Here is a 17,412-nt window from a genome sequence, read left to right as displayed (position 1 = left end):
TTCAGGGTTGAGTAACCAGGTGGAAGCCGGCTAGTAACAGTGACTAAGGTTCAGGGTTGAGTAACCAGGTGGAAGCCGGCTAGTAACAGTGACTAAGGTTCAGGGCAGGGTACTGGGTGGAGGCCGGCTAGTAACAGTGACTAAGGTTCAGGGTTGAGTAACCAGGTGGAAGCCGGCTAGTAACAGTGACTAAGGTTCAGGGTTGAGTAACCAGGTGGAAGCCGGCTAGTAACAGTGACTAAGGTTCAGGGCAGGGTACTGGGTGGAGGCCGGCTAGTAACAGTGACTAAGGTTCAGGGTTGAGTAACCAGGTGGAAGCCGGCTAGTAACAGTGACTAAGGTTCAGGGTTGAGTAACCAGGTGGAAGCCGGCTAGTAACAGTGACTAAGGTTCAGGGCAGGGTACTGGGTGGAGGCCGGCTAGTAACAGTGACTAAGGTTCAGGGCAGGGTACTGGGTGGAGGCCGGCTAGTAACAGTGACTAAGGTTCAGGGCAGGGTACTGGGTGGAGGCCGGCTAGTAACAGTGACTAAGGTTCAGGGCAGGGTACTGGGTGGAGGCCGGCTAGTAACAGTGACTAAGGTTCAGGGCAGGGTACTGGGTGGAGGCCGGCTAGTAACAGTGACTAAGGTTCAGGGCAGGGTACTGGGTGGAGGCCGGCTAGTAACAGTGACTAAGGTTCAGGGCAGGGTACTGGGTGGAGGCCGGCTAGTAACAGTGACTAAGGTTCAGGGCAGGGTACTGGGTGGAGGCCGGCTAGTAACAGTGACTAAGGTTCAGGGCAGGGTACTGGGTGGAGGCCGGCTAGTAACAGTGACTAAGGTTCAGGGCAGGGTACTGGGTGGACTGGGTGGTTCAGGGCAGGGTACTGGGTGGAGGCTAGTAACAGTGACTAAGGTTCAGGGCAGGGTACTGGGTGGAGGCCGGCTAGTAACAGTGACTAAGGTTCAGGGCAGGGTACTGGGTGGAGGCCGGCTAGTAACAGTGACTAAGGTTCAGGGCAGGGTACTGGGTGGAGGCCGGCTAGTAACAGTGACTAAGGTTCAGGGCAGGGTACTGGGTGGAGGCCGGCTAGTAACAGTGACTAAGGTTCAGGGCAGGGTACTGGGTGGAAGAGTAACAGTGACTAAGGTTCAGGGCAGGGTACTGGGTAAACAGTGACTAAGGTTCAGGGCAGGGTACTGGGTGGAGGCCGGCTAGTAACAGTGACTAAGGTTCAGGGCAGGGTACTGGGTGGAGGCCGGCTAGTAACAGTGACTAAGGTTCAGGGCAGGGTACTGGGTGGTGGCTGTTAAACAGTCTGATGGCCTTGAGATAGAAGCTGTTTTTCAGTCTCGGTCCCAGCTTTGATGCACCTGTACTGACCTCGCCTTCTGGATGATAGCGGGGTGAACAGGCAGTGGCTCGGGTGGTTGTTGTCCTTGATTATCTTTATGGCCTTCCTGTAACATCGGGTGGTGTAGGTGTCCTGGAGGGCAGGTAGTTTGCCCCCGGTGATGCGTTGTGCAGACCTCACTACTCTCTGGAGAGCCTTACGGTTGTGGGCGGAGGGTAGTGAGGTCTGCACAATGCATCACCGGCTAGCATGGCCCTAAGCAAAGGAGGTCGGGCGGTTTCAGGCTAGCATGGCCCTAAGCAAAGGAGGTCGGGCGGTTTCAGGCTAGTATGGCCCTAAGCAAAGGAGGTCGGGCGGTTTCAGGCTAGTATGGCCCTAAGCAAAGGAGGTCGGGCGGTTTCAGGCTAGCATGGCCCTAAGCAAAGGAGGTCGGGCGGTTTCAGGCTAGTATGGCCCTAAGCAAAGGAGGTCGGGCGGTTTCAGGCTAGTATGGCCCTAATGGGCCTCTTCCTGTTCCTCTCTGTTTAACCTTTATGTAACTTGGCAAGTCAGTTAAGAACAAGTTCTTATTTACAATGACGGCCTACCAAAAGGTTAAAAGGCCTCCTGCGGGGACGGGGGCTGGGATAAATATAAATCTAGGACAAAACACACATCATGACAAGAGAGACAACACAACACTACATAAAGAAAGACCTAAGACAACAACACAGCATGGTAGCAGCACAACATGCCAACACAGCATGGCAGAAACACATGACAACACAACATGGCAGCAGCACAACATGGTAGCACCACAACATGGTAGCAACACAACATGGTAGCACCACAACATGGTAGCAACACAACATGGTAGCAACACAACATGGCAACACAACATTGTAGCAGCACAACATGGTAGCAGCACAACATGGCAGCAGCACAACATGGTAGCAACACAACATGGTAGCAACACAACATGGCAGCAGCACAACATGGTAGCAGCACAACATGGCAACACAACATTGTAGCAGCACAACATGGCAGCATCACAACATGGTAGCATCACAACATGGTAGCAACACAACATGGTAGCAACACAACATGGCAACACAACATGGTGGCAACACAACATGGCAGCACAACATGGTAGCAACACCACATGGTAGCAGCACAAAACAGGGTGCCAACATTGGGCAAATGACAACAGCACAAAGGACAAGAAGGTAGAGACAACAAAACATCACGCAAATTGAATTGTCTTTCAATATTGGCTTTACAGAAATATTTAAATAGAGATTGACAGCTTCTAGTGTAAAAAAAAAGCATGTAGAGGTCTAATTTTTATCATAAGTACACTTCAACTGTGAGAAACGGAATCTAAAACAAAAATCCAGAAAATCACATTGTAATTAATTTACATTTTATTGCATGACATAAGTATTTGATACATCAGAAAAGCAGAACTTAATATTTGGTACAGAAGCCTTTGTTTGCAATTACAGAGATCATACGTTTCCTGTAGTTCTTGACCAGGTTTGCACATACTGCAGCAGGGATTTTGGCCCAGTCCTCTATACAGACCTTCTCCAGATCCTTCAGGTTTCGGGGCTGTCGCTGGGCAATACGGACTTTCAGCTCCCTCCAAAGATTTTCTATTGGGTTCAGGTCTGGAGACTGGCTAGGTCACTCCAGGACCTTGAGATGCTTCTTACGGAGCCGCTCCCTAGTTGCCCTGGCTGTGTGTTTCGGGTCGTTGTCATGCTGGAAGACACAGCCACGACCCATCTTCAATGCTCTTACTGAGGGAAAGAGGTTGTTGGCCAAGATCTCGCGATACATGGCCCAATCCATCCTCCCCTCAATACGGTGCAGTCGTCCTGTCCCCTTTGCAGAAAAGCATCCCCAAAGAATGATGTTTCCACCTCCATGCTTCACGGTTGGGATGATGTTCTTGGGGTTGTACTCATCCTTCTTCATCCAACACGGCGAGTGGAGTTTAGACCAAAAATATATATTTTTGTCTCATCAGACCACATGACCTTCTCCCATTCCTGCTCTGGATCATCCAGATGGTCATTGGCAAACTTCAGACGGGCCTGGACATGCGCTGGCTTGAGCAGGGGGACCTTGCGTGCGCTGCAGGATTTTAGTCCATGACTGCATAGTGTGTTACTAATGGTTTTCTTTGAGACGGTGGTCCCAGCTCTCTTCAGGTCATTGACCAGGTCCTGCCGTGTAGTTCTGGGCTGATCCCTCACTTTCCTCATGATCATTGATGCCCCACTAGGTGAGATCTTGCATGGAGCCCCAGACCGAGGGTGATTGACCGTCATCTTGAACTTCTTCCATTTTTCTAATAATTGCGCCAACAGTTGTTGCCTTCTCACCAAGCTGCTTGCCTATTGTCCTGTAGCCCATCCCAGCCTTGTGCAGGTCTACAATTTAACCCTGATGTCCTTACACAGCTCTCTGGTCTTGGCCATTGTGGAGAGGTTAGAGTCTGTTTGATTGAGTGTGTGGACAGGTGTCTTTTATACAGGTAACGAGTTCAAACAGGTGCAGTTAATACAGGTAATGAGTGGAGAACAGGAGGGCTTCTTAAAGGAAAACTAACAGGTCTGTGAGCCGGAATTCTTACTGGTTGGTAGGTGGTCAAATACTTATGTCATGCAATAAAGTGCAAATGAATTACTTAAAAATCATACAATGTGATTTTCTGGATTTTTGTTTTAGATTCCGTCTTTCACAGTTGAAGTGTACTTATGATTAAAAAAATACAGGCCTCTACATGCTTTGTAAGTAGGAAAACCTGCAAAATCGTCAGTGTATCAAATACTTGTTCTCCCCACTGTACATCAGATAACATGGACTGCCATTCATACAGGTAAAGACGCCAGTACATAACTTACACACATTTCAGAGTTCATACTGTATATTGTTATTGTGTATATATTTCCAATCAACCAATTAATTTTTTTAACAACTTTATTACTTATTTTTGATATTTTTGTTTAGGAGAGCTTGCAAGTAATCATTTCACTGTACCGTTTACACCCTGTATCCTGGGCATATTTTTTCAGGACAGGATGCTAGAATATGCATATAATTGACAGCCTAGGATAGAAAACACTCTAAAGTTTCCAAAACTGTAAAAATATTGTCTGTGAGTAAAACAGAACTGATGTTGCAGGCAAAAGCCTGAGAAAAATCCAATTTGGAAGTGCCTCATGTTTTGAAAGCGCTGCGTTCCAATGCGTCCCTATTGAGCAGTGAATGGGCTATCAACCAGATGACTTTTTCTCCTATTCCCCAAGGTGTCTACAGCATTGTGACGTAGTTTTACGCATTTAGCGGCTACATTGCGCAAGTGGTCACCTGATGCTGCCAGAGTGACTCTCGGGTAAAATACAGAGGTAGCCATTACTCCAATTTGTCCTACTGAAAAACGAATTGTCCCGGTGGATATGTTATCGAATAGATATTTGAAAAACACCTTGAGGATTGATTATAAACAACGTTTGCCATGTTTCTGTCGATATTATGGAGCTAATTTGGAATATTTTTCGGTGTTAAAAACGGAGCTATTTTGCCTACAAAAATAATATTTTGCGAAAAAAGGAACATTTGCTATCTAACTGGGAGTCTCTTGAGTGAAAACATCTGAAGTTCATCAAAGGTAAACGATTTAATTTGATTGCTTTTCTGATTTCCGTGCTGCTAGCAAGGCATAATGCTATGCTAGGCTATCAATAAACTTACACAAATGCTTGTCTAGCTTTGGCTGTAAAGCATATTTTGAAAATCTGAGATGACCGGGTGATTAACAAAACGCTAAGCTGTGTCTCAATATATTTCACTTGTGATTTTCATGAATATGAATATTTTCTAGGGATATTTATGTCCGTTGCGTTATGCTAATTAGTGTCAGTCGATAATTACGCTCCCTCATGAGGGATGGGGAGTCACTAGTTAACTACCTCAAATGTAATATCCATCATGATTCTAATAAAAGAACCACCCGGTTAACTTGGTCTACTTTTCCTTTACAACGGCAGGGGGTGCACCGTTCCTGGAGGTACTGCAATACCAGGTCGATGCGTGGAGTGGACGGAGCAAGCCCCTATTCCATCTCCCTATTCCAAAAATCTATTTAATATATGGTCTACATTTTGAAAATCCATTTACTGTTTTGCAACAGCTCTGTGTCTTATGGACTCTGTTCTAAAAACTCAACAACCTTGTTCCAAAAGGAATGCTTGTAGACGATTGAGAAACTGTAATAGGTTGTTTCCTGATTTAAATAGTACAAGAGTACAGTACCATGAGGGACAAAAATGCTGACAGCACCTGGTATTCCCAGGCAGTCTCCCATCCAAGGACTAACCAGGCCTGACCTTGCTTAGCTTCTGAGACCGGGCGTATTGTATTGTAATGTATATATGATGCACGTAAACACTTCACTGTACCGTTTACACCCTGTATCCTGTGCACGTGACGAATAAACGTTGATGTGATGATCAACTCACCATTCATATCAGCTATCATAGTCAATATACAGTGGGGCAAAAAAGTATTTAGTCAGCCACCAATTGTGCAAGTTCTCCCACTTAAAAAGATGAGAGGCCTGTAATTTTCATCACAGGTACACTTCAACTATGACAGACAAAATGAGAAAAAAAATCCAGAAAATCACATTGTAGGATTTTTTATAAATTTATTTGCAAATTATGGTGGAAAATAAGTGGGAGAACTTGCACAATTGGTGGCTGACTAAATACTTTTTTGCCCCACTGTGTGTCTGCAGTTTTCGGGTTTGGTTTGTTTCAAGTGTATTAGTCTATAAATAAATCTCTTTGCCAAAATTCATCATCTCTCCCATGTCTTATTCAACTAGTAGTAGTTCTGAAATGTTTACTGTTTGCCAACATTTTACTCCCTCATCTATGTTTAATGTAACACACACACATTAATTATTCCTTTCGGGTTGCCTATCCTGACGTGAAGTTTGTTCTATAGAAACTATTTGACTCTGTGTGCCGTAGAAACTATTTGACTCTAGCCACAAAATGAAGTAAATTAGAAGTGGGGGGAGAATTTCTGCAGGCAAGAAAATGGCCTTGCCGAAATACTTGGAACCATTTCCGTTTGACCGCTAGGTGTTATGGGTATTATGACTCATACTGTGGTACTCTATTGTAGGCTGTGTGTAGCAGTTAGTGGTTATGATATGAAGGTTTGGCTTGGTAAGTTTTTTTTCTCGCCTGGTCACAGACAGCTGATGTGTTGTGCACTGAAGTCCACAAGCGAAGGTTAAAGGTGAGAAGAGGAGAGCAGGTAGGTGCCAGAAGGAATTATCCAATGATCAAAGGGATCGTGCTGTTTTTATGTGACGGTTTTGAAAGTGATCTGTGTTTGCGTGTGATCAGGGTTGTATTCATTCCGTTGATTCTGTTGAAAAACGTTTCTTAAAGCGAAAGCAAACGGAACCAAACAGGGATAAACATACCTGAATTTGTCCAATGGAAACTCTCATTTGCAAATGTTGGACTAATGATTACACTCTAGATCAGCTAGATGAAGGCAAGATTGAACAAGGCCGTATTGAATGTGTGAATAATGTCTGTCACCTTGATTACTCAAAAGTCTCTCAACCTGTGTTCACCTACGTTGTAAACTTTCCTTCATAGGAAATATATGTAAATAGCCTCGCTATTATTATACTGCTGCTGTTGAATTAGGTTGTAGGAACCTCATGATGGGTACAGGGACAGTGTCATGTAGCAGCCTAAACCTAACTTTCAGGATGAATCAAACCAGTGTAGTTTTTATTCATCAATATAAAGTATTTTCTGCATGATATGAAGTTTATTGTAGTGACTGACTAAGCTTAATTGTAAAAGTGTGCCTCAGCAGTGCCATGTTTACAAAAGTGTATTATGCTGAGCACACATTTAGTTAGGCAGCCAGGACCATAGGCCGGGACCACTCCGTAGGACGCATTGTCGGTCTAGCTCTCACTGCAGTCCAGTGCCATGGACATCTTTGAAGTTTGGCCTCTAGTAATTCAGGAGGGCAACTTTATAAAGGCCTCCTCACAATGACCTTAGACAGATTTAAAAATACATAGGCTATTTTTGCGTTGATGGTGTATGTATTGAAGTCAACTGGGGCGGCAAATAGCCTAGTAGTTAGAGCATTGGGCCAGTAACTGAGAGGTTGCTGGATCAAATCCCTGAGCTGACAAGGTACAAATATATTGTTCTTCCCCCTGAACAAGGCAGTTAATCCACTGTTCCTAGGCCGTCATTGAAAATAAGAATTTGTTCTGAATTGACTTGCCTAGTTAAATATATTTTTTAAAGTGGTTCAACATTCAAATGCGTTTTGATTGACCACATAGGAGAGGCGACGGTCGGTGGAAGTCTGGCGCCACCAAGTGGACAATTATTTTAGTTCCCTTGTGGCATCAACGCTTCCTGAGATATTATATAAAAGAGAACATGTTATGTCAATATTCATTATTTCTCCAACCAATATTTGCTAGATTATTCCAATTTAGCTGTAAATCTGGTTTTAACTCAAGGATTTGTCTCGTTTCCGATTGGAGGGCGGATGTTCACGTCACTTTGGAACCTTACAATATGTTACTTTGTAACAGTGAAAAGTGTATTTTCCCGACGTTGATCAACTCCCAGTCTATGTCACCATTTCTATTAAATAGCATCATCTTTGATATTTGTTGTAAAGTGTACAGAGCTCATTTAGGTGTAACTGTTACCGGATTTGACGTGTCTGAGAACGGCACCTTCCTCCCGAAAGCATTGCGGTATCGCTTCTCGGCCTTTTGGCTAAGATCAAGTGTAGTATCTGTTCTTATCAGTTTAATATCTGATACGTCCCCTATCTGGGGACCATATATTAAATTGATTTTTGGAATAGGGAGATGGAATAGGGGCTTGCTCCGTCCACTCCACGCATCGACCTGGTATTGCAGTACTTCCAGGAACGGTGCACCCCCTGCCGTTGTAAATATAAATGAGACGAAGTTAACCGGATGTTACTTTTATTAGAATCATTACGTTTGAGCAAGTCTGTCAATGATGCCTAGAAAGTGGTGAAGCCACTCGGCCTTGACGCTTTTATGCCGTTTGTATGTGTATAAAATGATGTACAAAAATACAGATGAGCTGTTTTCAAAGGAAATGCAACAAAACTTCCAGAAGAAAACACCTGTTCTCACTTGCACCACTTTCTAGGCATCATTGACAGACTTGCTCTAACGTAATGATTCTAATAAAACCAGATTTACAGCTAATCTGGAATAATAATCTATCAAATAGGGGTGTAAGGAAACAATTTGCAGATAACAATATTGAGACACAACATTTGATCTTTTACAAAATATCTCAGGTGAAATAATTGTCCACTTGGTGGCGCCAGACTTCCACCGACCGTCGCCTTGTTCAAGCTATGTGTTCAATCAAAATGCATTTTAATGTTGAACCACTCGACTTCATTAAGTACATCATCAACACAAATAATGTATGAAATAAAAATAGCCTATATCTTTTTTTAATCTGTCTGTAGAGCCTTGCATGATAAGGTCATTGTGAGGAGGTCTTTATAAAGTTGCCCTCCTAAATTACTAGAGGCCAAACTTCAAAGATGTCCATGACACTGGACTGCAGTGAGAGCTAGACCGACAGTGCAGCCTACGGAGTGGTCCCGGCCTATGGTCCTGGCTGCCTAACTAAATGTGTGCTCAGCATAATAGACTTTAGCAAACATGGCTCTGTTGAGGCATACTTTTACAATTAAGCTTAGTCAGTCACTACAATAAACTTCATATCATGCACATAAAATACCAATAGGCCTATTGGGTTGGAGAGCATCTATCTACTCACGAAATACTGTATATCGATGAATAGAACATGCACTGTTTTGTTTCATACTGAAAGTTGTCATAATTCAAGTTCCATCCATGAAATTTTGGAATGTGGAGAAAAAGTGTTCAATAGTGGTTGAACTATAATCCTACAAATCTACTTTCATTCTCACTAATCGTGGAACAGTATGACAACAGGTCCAGTCGCCGTGAACCGTGCGCCAGGCTCCAGGTTTAACCTGCTACATAGTTCCATAGTGATTACAATAGGCTACATGTCCAAAATGATCGCTAAAATAAATGTATGTGTGTATTACTGACAGACGGCTCCAGATCGTTGCTGATACTAATTGTGAAATAAAAGCCTGGGCGTATAATCGAACGCTTCTAAATCGCATGTTTTCAGCTCGGCAGGTTTAGCCCTACAGAAGCCTGTAGCTTGGGGCTCCACATTTCATACAAGCGAATTATGACGGCTAACAATCAGAATTCTGAATAATGGAAAAATCCATTTAATATATTGTCCCCAGATAGGGGACATATCAGATATTAAACTGATAAGAACAGATTTATTTTATTTTGGAAAAATGGTTATTGTCGCAGCGTTTCTTAAAATAGCTCATACTTTGAACATAATCATTTGTACACTTTAAAATGACATATGCATTAAAAAACTGCATTGAAACATTTATATATTAAAAGTACATGTTATTAAAACAATAAAACTCCCTAAGAAAGAAGTACTTTTAAACATATAAAATCTGTAAAAGCCATTTCAAATGTGCACATTATGATTCAAACAAGAGTATACCTTTTAAAGACATTATGATTCAAACAAGAGTATACCTTTTAAAGACATTATGATTCAAACAAGAGTATACCTTTTAAAGACATTATGATTCAAACAAGAGTATACCTTTTAAAGACATTATGATTCAAACAAGAGTATACCTTTTAAAGACATTATGATTCAAACAAGAGTATACCTTTTAAAGACATTATGATTCAAACAAGAGTATACCTTTTAAAGACATTATGATTCAAACAAGAGTATACCTTTTAAAGACATTATGATTCAAACAAGAGTATACCTTTTAAAGACATTATGATTCAAACAAGAGTATACCTTTTAAAGACATTATGATTCAAACAAGAGTATACCTTTTAAAGACATTATGATTCAAACAAGAGTATACCTTTTAAAGACATTATGATTCAAACAAGAGTATACCTTTAAAGACATTATGATTCAAACAAGAGTATACCTTTTAAAGACATTATGATTCAAACAAGAGTATACCTTTTAAAGACATTATGATTCAAACAAGAGTATACCTTTTAAAGACATTATGATTCAAACAAGAGTATACCTTTTAAAGACATGTAAACGGTCTAAAAGTCCCTTTATTAATAAAGAGGTCTTCTCTCCTTTGTGCAGGAACGAGGTGAGTCCTTATCACATTTGCCTCCTCCTGCTCTTCCGAATCAACTCCGCCCCCATCCTTCAGGGCCCAGAAGAGATCCCTCCCCTCGGCGCTGCAGCACTGTCAGGCCGGGACCTTAGATGGTGTTGGTGATGCTTTGTCTGGGGTCGAGGCTTTATTTTGTCCGTACCACCTCAGGGCTTCCGTAGCTATCAAGGCCACTGTCTGATGGGTGGTCTCCACGTGTTTCCCTACCAACAAGTTGTCAGAGGACCACAGTGCGTCCACGTGAGGGTGAGCCAGAGCTTGGTGGAATCGGTCTTCGGTCCACCCGTTACAGCAGGAGCTGAGGTGTTGTGTTGTCCTGAGCTGAGGTGTTGTGTTGTCCTGAGCTGAGGTGTTGTGTTGTCCTGAGCTGAGGTGTTGTGTTTTCCTGAGCTGAGGTGTTGTGTTGTGACCTGAGCTGAGGTGTTGTGTTGTGACCTGAGCTGAGGTGTTGTGTTGTGACCAGAGCTGAGGTGTTGTGTTGTGTCCTGAGCTGAGGTGTTGTGACCTGAGGTGTTGTGTCCTGAGCTGCTGGCGGACACGAGGAGATCAGGGGGCTTCTTTCCACAGGTCTCTGGTTTATTTCATTGCAGTTACTCTTCTCTTCCTTATAGTTTCTTAATGTTTGGTATCTGTTTTGATATTTACATTTACATTAGTGGTACATATAGAGGAGACTGGGACAGGCCTTTCTCCAGTATTAACACTAAAGCTCACCACACCTCCTCCTCTTCCTCCTAACTCACGATGGAGGTATAGGACTAGAATAACCTCATCAGGCCTTTCTCCAGTATTAACACTAAAGCTCACCACACCTCCTCATCTTCGTCCAACCTCCTCTTCCTCTTCATCCTCTTCTTTTGTTTCCTCCTCTCGACTCATTTATTTAACTAGGCAAGTCAGTTAAGAACTAATTCTTATTTACAATGACAGTCTGACAGGGCAGACTGTCAATGACAGGGCAAAACCCGGACGACACTGGGCCAACTGTGCGCCGCAGTATGGGACTCCTAATCACGGCCGGTTGTGATACAGCCTGGAATCAAACCAGGGTCTGGAGTGACGCCTCTAGCCTTAGACCGCTGCGCTACTCGGGAGCCCAACAATACCCAATCACTTATCTACCAATTTAAATCAACCTTTTAAGTATGCCATTGTAAAGGAAAAGTAGACCAAGTTAACCGGATGGCTCTTTTATCAGAATCATGATGGATATTGCGTTTAATAAGCAAATCTATGTCAATGATGCCTCAACAGTGGTGGTCAAGTCAGTCACCCAATTAATCTAAGAAAATTATATTTGTCACATATGCCGAATACAATTTAACCATAATATTTTACTTACAATTCCTTAATGCAGATCTAACATTTTTTTTAAAGTAACACAATAATAATAACGAGTCAATGTGAGGGGGTACAGGTTAGTTTTATTCGTCACGTGCAATTTCCTCCTCATATTGTAGTCTAATGTGTCTCCACACAACTAGACATTGTCTATTGATGGATTCAAGAAGGTCGTTTCCATTGATCTCGGATTCTCAGTTTGTCTTTTCACTCATTTCTGAGGGATCATGGTGCTTTCAAGATGACTGGGAACTCCGGAAAAAAACGAGGTCGAATCATGACGTCAGTGATCTTTAGGTCGGAAAGTCGGAGCGCTAGAAAGAGGCCAGAGTTCCCCACTTCAAATTCCAAGTAGGATGACCTTTCAAGACAAATTTTCCCAGTCTGAGCTCTTTTTTTCCAGATTTCCCAGTTGTCTTGAACGCCGTGAAGTCGGTGATTTCCCAGCGCCGAGTTCCCAGTTGTTTTGAACGCCGTGAAGTCGGTGATTTCCCAGCGCCGAGTTCCCAGTTGTTTTGAATGCAGTATTAAAAAAGATTATGCCAAAGTCTCCAGTCATGTAAAATGACGTAGAACTACATGAAATGTGTTCATAAAAGGCCAAACATTTCTCTGAACCTAGCGGTGTCTAGGGATATGATTCTCGCTTTGGGTGTGAGATTCAGGTTCAGATTGTGGACTTCAGAAAACAGCAGAGGGAGCACCCCCCTATACACATCGACGGGACAGCCGTGGAGAAGGTTTTAAGTTTTAAATTCCTCGGCGTACACATCACAGACAAACTGAAATGGTCCACCCACACAGACAGTGTGGTGAAGAAGGCGCAACAGCGCCTCTTCAACCTCAGGAGACTGAAGAAATTTGTATTGTCTCCTACAACCTTCACAAACTTTTACAGATGCACAATTGAGAGCATCCTGTCGGGGGCTGCATCACCGCCTGGTACGGCAACTGCTCCGCCCACAACCGCAAGGCTCTCCAGAGGGTAGTGAGGTCTGCACAACGCATCACCGGGGGCACCGGGGGCAAACCACCTGCCCTCCAGGACACCAACAGCACCTGATGTCACAGTAAGGCCAAAAAGATCATCAAGGACAACAACCACCCGAGCCACTGCCTGTTCACCCCGCTATCATCCAGAAGGTGAGGTCAGTACAGGTGCATCAAAGCTGGGACCGATAGACTGAAAAACAGCTTCTATCTCAAGGCCATCAGACTGTTTAACAGTCACCACTAGCCGGCCTCTACACAGTACCCTGCCCTGAACCTTAGTCACTGTTACTAGCCGGCTTCCACCTGGTTACTCAACCCTGCACCTTATAGGCTGCTGCCCTGGAGTCATTGAACACTGCTCACTTTAATAATGTTTACATACTGTTTTACCCAGTTTATACAGTGCTTTGCAAAAGTATTCACTATGTCTTACAAAGTGTGATTCAAATTTCTTTAAATATATGTATATTTTTTGTCAACAATCTGCTCAAAATACTCTAATGTTAAACTGGAAGAAAAGCTACATTGAAAAAAAGATTCATTAAAATGAAATAACAAAAATATAAAAGTATTACATAAGTATTCCACTCCCAGAATCAATAGTTTGTAGAATTACCTTTGGCAGCGATTACAGCCTCGTGTCTTCTTGCGTATGATGCTACAAGCTTGGCACACCTGTATTTGGGGAGTTTCTCCCATTATTCTCGGCAGATTCTCTCAAGCTCTGTCAAGTTGGATGGGGAGCGTTGCTGCACAGCTATTTTCAGGTCTCTCCAGAAATGTTCGATTATATTCAAATCCGGGCTTTGGCTGGGCCACTCAAGGACATTCAGATACTTGTCCCGAAGCCACACCTGCATTGTCTTGGCTGTGTGCTTAGGGTGGTTGTCCTGTTAGAAGGTGAATCTTAAACCCAGTCAGGTCCTGAGCTCTCCGGAGCAGGTTTTCATTAAGGATCTCTCTGTACTTTGCTCTGTTAATCTTTCCTTCAATCCTGACTAGTCTCCCAGTCCCCGCTGCCGATTGAAGTTTGAGTAGAGGTAATTATTTCTCTGTCTCTCGCGTTTCCACAGTGTATTTCTTTGTTTACCGCGTGTTCCGGTAAAACATCACAAAAATAAAGCAGAGAAATGGTTTGAACGTAATACGTTATAAGTAAAAACGTTCCCTTTGCTGAAGGGGATCCTATTTTGTGCTTGGAAGCAAGATTTCTATACAAATAGGATTAGCTTAGCACTAGATGCTGCAGCTAACAAAGGAACAGCAGCCATTTTGTTTTCTTGTGTAAAAGTATTGGCAAATACCTGATTGACCATTCTTTTCATGTTTTCGAGCCAGAGGTCTCTGTGAATGAGCAACTTCCCTCCTCTTTGAAGTCGTGCAATACCTTAGTTGAGATGAAATTCTCTTGCCCCTCGGACACTTCCGCAAGCACTGCGGCAGTCTCAGCAAGAAAAACATCGAGGCTTTTTATGATACATCTTCCACTTTGTGGGGGACTGTCACCCCTTTCAATGACACTAATGGAGTCAGTCCAGCAACTGACCCGATGACTACCACTGGTGAAACACTTTACAATATCACAGACAGATATTCTTGTCTCAGTTCGCAGGAAATGAAGAGGTTGCCACATGCGGATGCTATGGTGACTGACAGGCCTCGACAGCCACTGAGGTTGTTGAAGCACAAACACCAGGAGATTTGGTTGATAGGTTACAGCCACTCTCATAATAGCCACTGACAACTCGTACATAGGGTACAACCTTTTAGTTTGCACCTCGGACACCAACACCATCCGCTGGTGGGGGGTCCCGAGACACAAAGGGGGGGGAATAGTAGACAAGACCCATGATGAGCCTCATCAAGGCCGGTGGGAGGGGGGGGGGGGGGTGTCGAGACCACGTGCAACACCGTACAAGGCCGCCAGAGCAAGAAACAAATATAGTTGTAAACTCCCCTATGAGAACAGTGAGGAGCAGACAGGCCCCTAGACGGGGATTATCTTAGAACACATCTAAGATAGTCCTGAGGTGTCCCACACTGGTCGTAGAAGTCGTCCAGTGGACTTCAAATCAAATCAAATTTATTTATATAGCCCTTCGTACATCAGCTGATATGATAAGTGCTGTACAGAAACCCAGCCTAAAACCCCAAACAGCAAACAATGCAGGTGTAAAAGCACTTCCACCCCCAAAACAAATTGCAAAAATAGTAATGTCTTGCCATGTGTAGGTTCAACTACAAAACAACTAGTAAAATGCTCTAAGCATGTGTTCCTGTAGGATAACCTTTCAGAATAAATCGGTAGGACAACTGGTCCCCTTGAGTACCAGTACCAATATCTCAGTCAGTCCAGCAACAATCAGTAAGAGGATTAGAGAGTTCACAAGTCAAATTGCTATTGATAATAGCGACAGAGTTAGTAGTCACTCAGATTGCAACATGTGGAAGGGAATCTCCAGAACACTCTTCTGATGGTCAACACACATGCCACTAATAAATAGAACCCTCCATTCAGGAGGAAAGTTATTAGAAGTCATGAACCATGATCACACCACGTACGACCGGTTCAGTGCTTAGAGAGTACTTCCGTCGTGAGCTTAGCTCCTCCGTGGATAACATAGCTATAAAATAGACTTCCTCATACCTATCGCCACTACAATAGTGGAAGACACAGTGACTTGTAGTAAAACCACTACAGACTCCCTCAACACCTATTCTGACTGACCTCCAGACATTGACCTGAAAATAACCTGATTACTTCAGACTCATTCTGAACAAGTTGTAGTCTACGAGGATACGTGTTTTTCTTCCCTTGGCATGCACGCTTGGGTAAGCATAAACACACATGTACAAAGGAACATTCAATGAGGATTTATCCTAGGATCACATAAAAACCTCTTAGGGCTAGGGGGCAGTGTTCGGAAGTTCGGATGAATGACGTGCCCAAAGTAAACTTCCTGTTACTCAGACCCAGAAGCTAGGATATGCATATCATTTGTAGCATTGAATAGAAAAGTAGTTATGTTGCGCACTCTTCGTTATTTATCTTCTTTATTGAACACGCTATTCTCTGTCTTAACTTCTTTGGGACTGGGGGGCAGTATTGAGTAGCTTGGATAAATAAGGTGCCCAGAGTAAACTGCATTCTACTCAGGCCCAGTTGCTAATATATGCATATTAGTAGTAGATTTGGATAGAAAACACACTGACGTTTCTAAAACTGTTTGAATGATGTCTGTGAGTATAACAGAACTCATATGGCAGGCAAAAACCTGAGAAAAATCCACCCAGGGAGTGGGAAATCTGAGGTTTGTAGTTTTTCAACTCACGCCCTATCGAATACACAGTGTCTATGGGGTTATATTGCACTTCCTAAGGCTTCCACTAGATGTCAACAGTCTTTAGAACCTTGTTTGATGCTTCTACTGGGAAATTGGGGAGAATGAGAGGGGAATGAGTCAGATGTCTGGCAGAGTGCCATTAGCTGACTACACGCGTTCACGTGAGAGTTAGCTTGCGTTCCATTGCATTTCTACAGACAAAGGAATTCTTCGTTTGGAACGTTATTCAAGATTTATGATAAAAACATCCTAAAGATTGATTCTATACATCTATACTTAGTTTGACATCTTTCTACAAAATGTAATATAACTTTTTGTCTGAACTTTCGCATGGACTTGCCTGCGCGTCGTGATTTTGGATTGTGTATTGACTGACACATCTGCAGAAGTGCAAAAACAAACACAGGAAATCACAGAGACATTGAACGTGTTATGTGTTAAAGGCAGTGGGACCAAAGCAACATATAGAATACGAAGAAATATGAACCATAGGGCACGGAACTCAGGAAGCCCTGAGACCAAATGGTTAGCAGATGTAGTACTGTACTTGCACCCAGGTAATGCCTCCTCATGGGACAACAGAATATTAGGAGGGAGCAATGGCATTATTTTACCATATGCGAAAAACAGAACTTATAACTACCCAGGATCCCTTGGCGGCCCTATAGATAGATTCCACAGAATGGAGTATGGAGTGTGGGGACATGATATCCCCCACTCCGCATGAACCGGAGAAAAAACTATAAAATATTCTACCACAGGGTGGGTATGTCTCACAACCCATAATAGTTCAAATCTGGGGATGGCCTACCCTAGGTTAACCCCATGGACCACTCTAAACATTCAAAGTTTGCAGTAAAATTATCAACCTAGTCTAGAGATGGCGCAGGAAATGTGTGCTGAAGCTCCCCTATGGAACTGGGTACAAGAACCAAACAATAGGTTCCATAGGAAAAAAGGAAAAACAACAATATTATGATCAATGGGTTAAAACCCCCGCAAATAAGACAGAAGCCTGGGCGAGATATCATTGTATTTCGGCCCATGGCAATCTAAAAGA

The 17,412-nt window shown here is 43.1% G+C and overlaps 2 non-coding genes and 1 pseudogene across 2 annotated transcripts; 1 reads left to right on the top strand and 2 right to left on the bottom strand.

The window, feature by feature from the left end:
- Positions 1-5,370: 5,370 nt before the first annotated feature.
- Positions 5,371-5,498, bottom strand: LOC135573457 (U2 spliceosomal RNA; annotated as a pseudogene).
- Positions 5,499-8,145: 2,647 nt separating this feature from the next.
- LOC135573453 (U2 spliceosomal RNA) lies at positions 8,146-8,336 on the top strand. The gene has a single exon (XR_010464767.1). It is a non-coding gene; the product is annotated as a U2 spliceosomal RNA (small nuclear RNA).
- Positions 8,337-9,611: 1,275 nt separating this feature from the next.
- Positions 9,612-9,794, bottom strand: LOC115126929 (U2 spliceosomal RNA). The gene has a single exon (XR_003863270.2). It is a non-coding gene; the product is annotated as a U2 spliceosomal RNA (small nuclear RNA).
- Between the last annotated feature and the right edge of the window lie 7,618 nt (positions 9,795-17,412).

Source organism: Oncorhynchus nerka, linkage group LG9a, assembly GCF_034236695.1.
Source record: "Oncorhynchus nerka isolate Pitt River linkage group LG9a, Oner_Uvic_2.0, whole genome shotgun sequence".
Classification (NCBI taxonomy): Eukaryota; Metazoa; Chordata; class Actinopteri; order Salmoniformes; family Salmonidae; genus Oncorhynchus; species Oncorhynchus nerka.
Note: the sequence above shows the minus strand (reverse complement) of the source record. Positions and strands in the feature narration are given on the sequence as shown.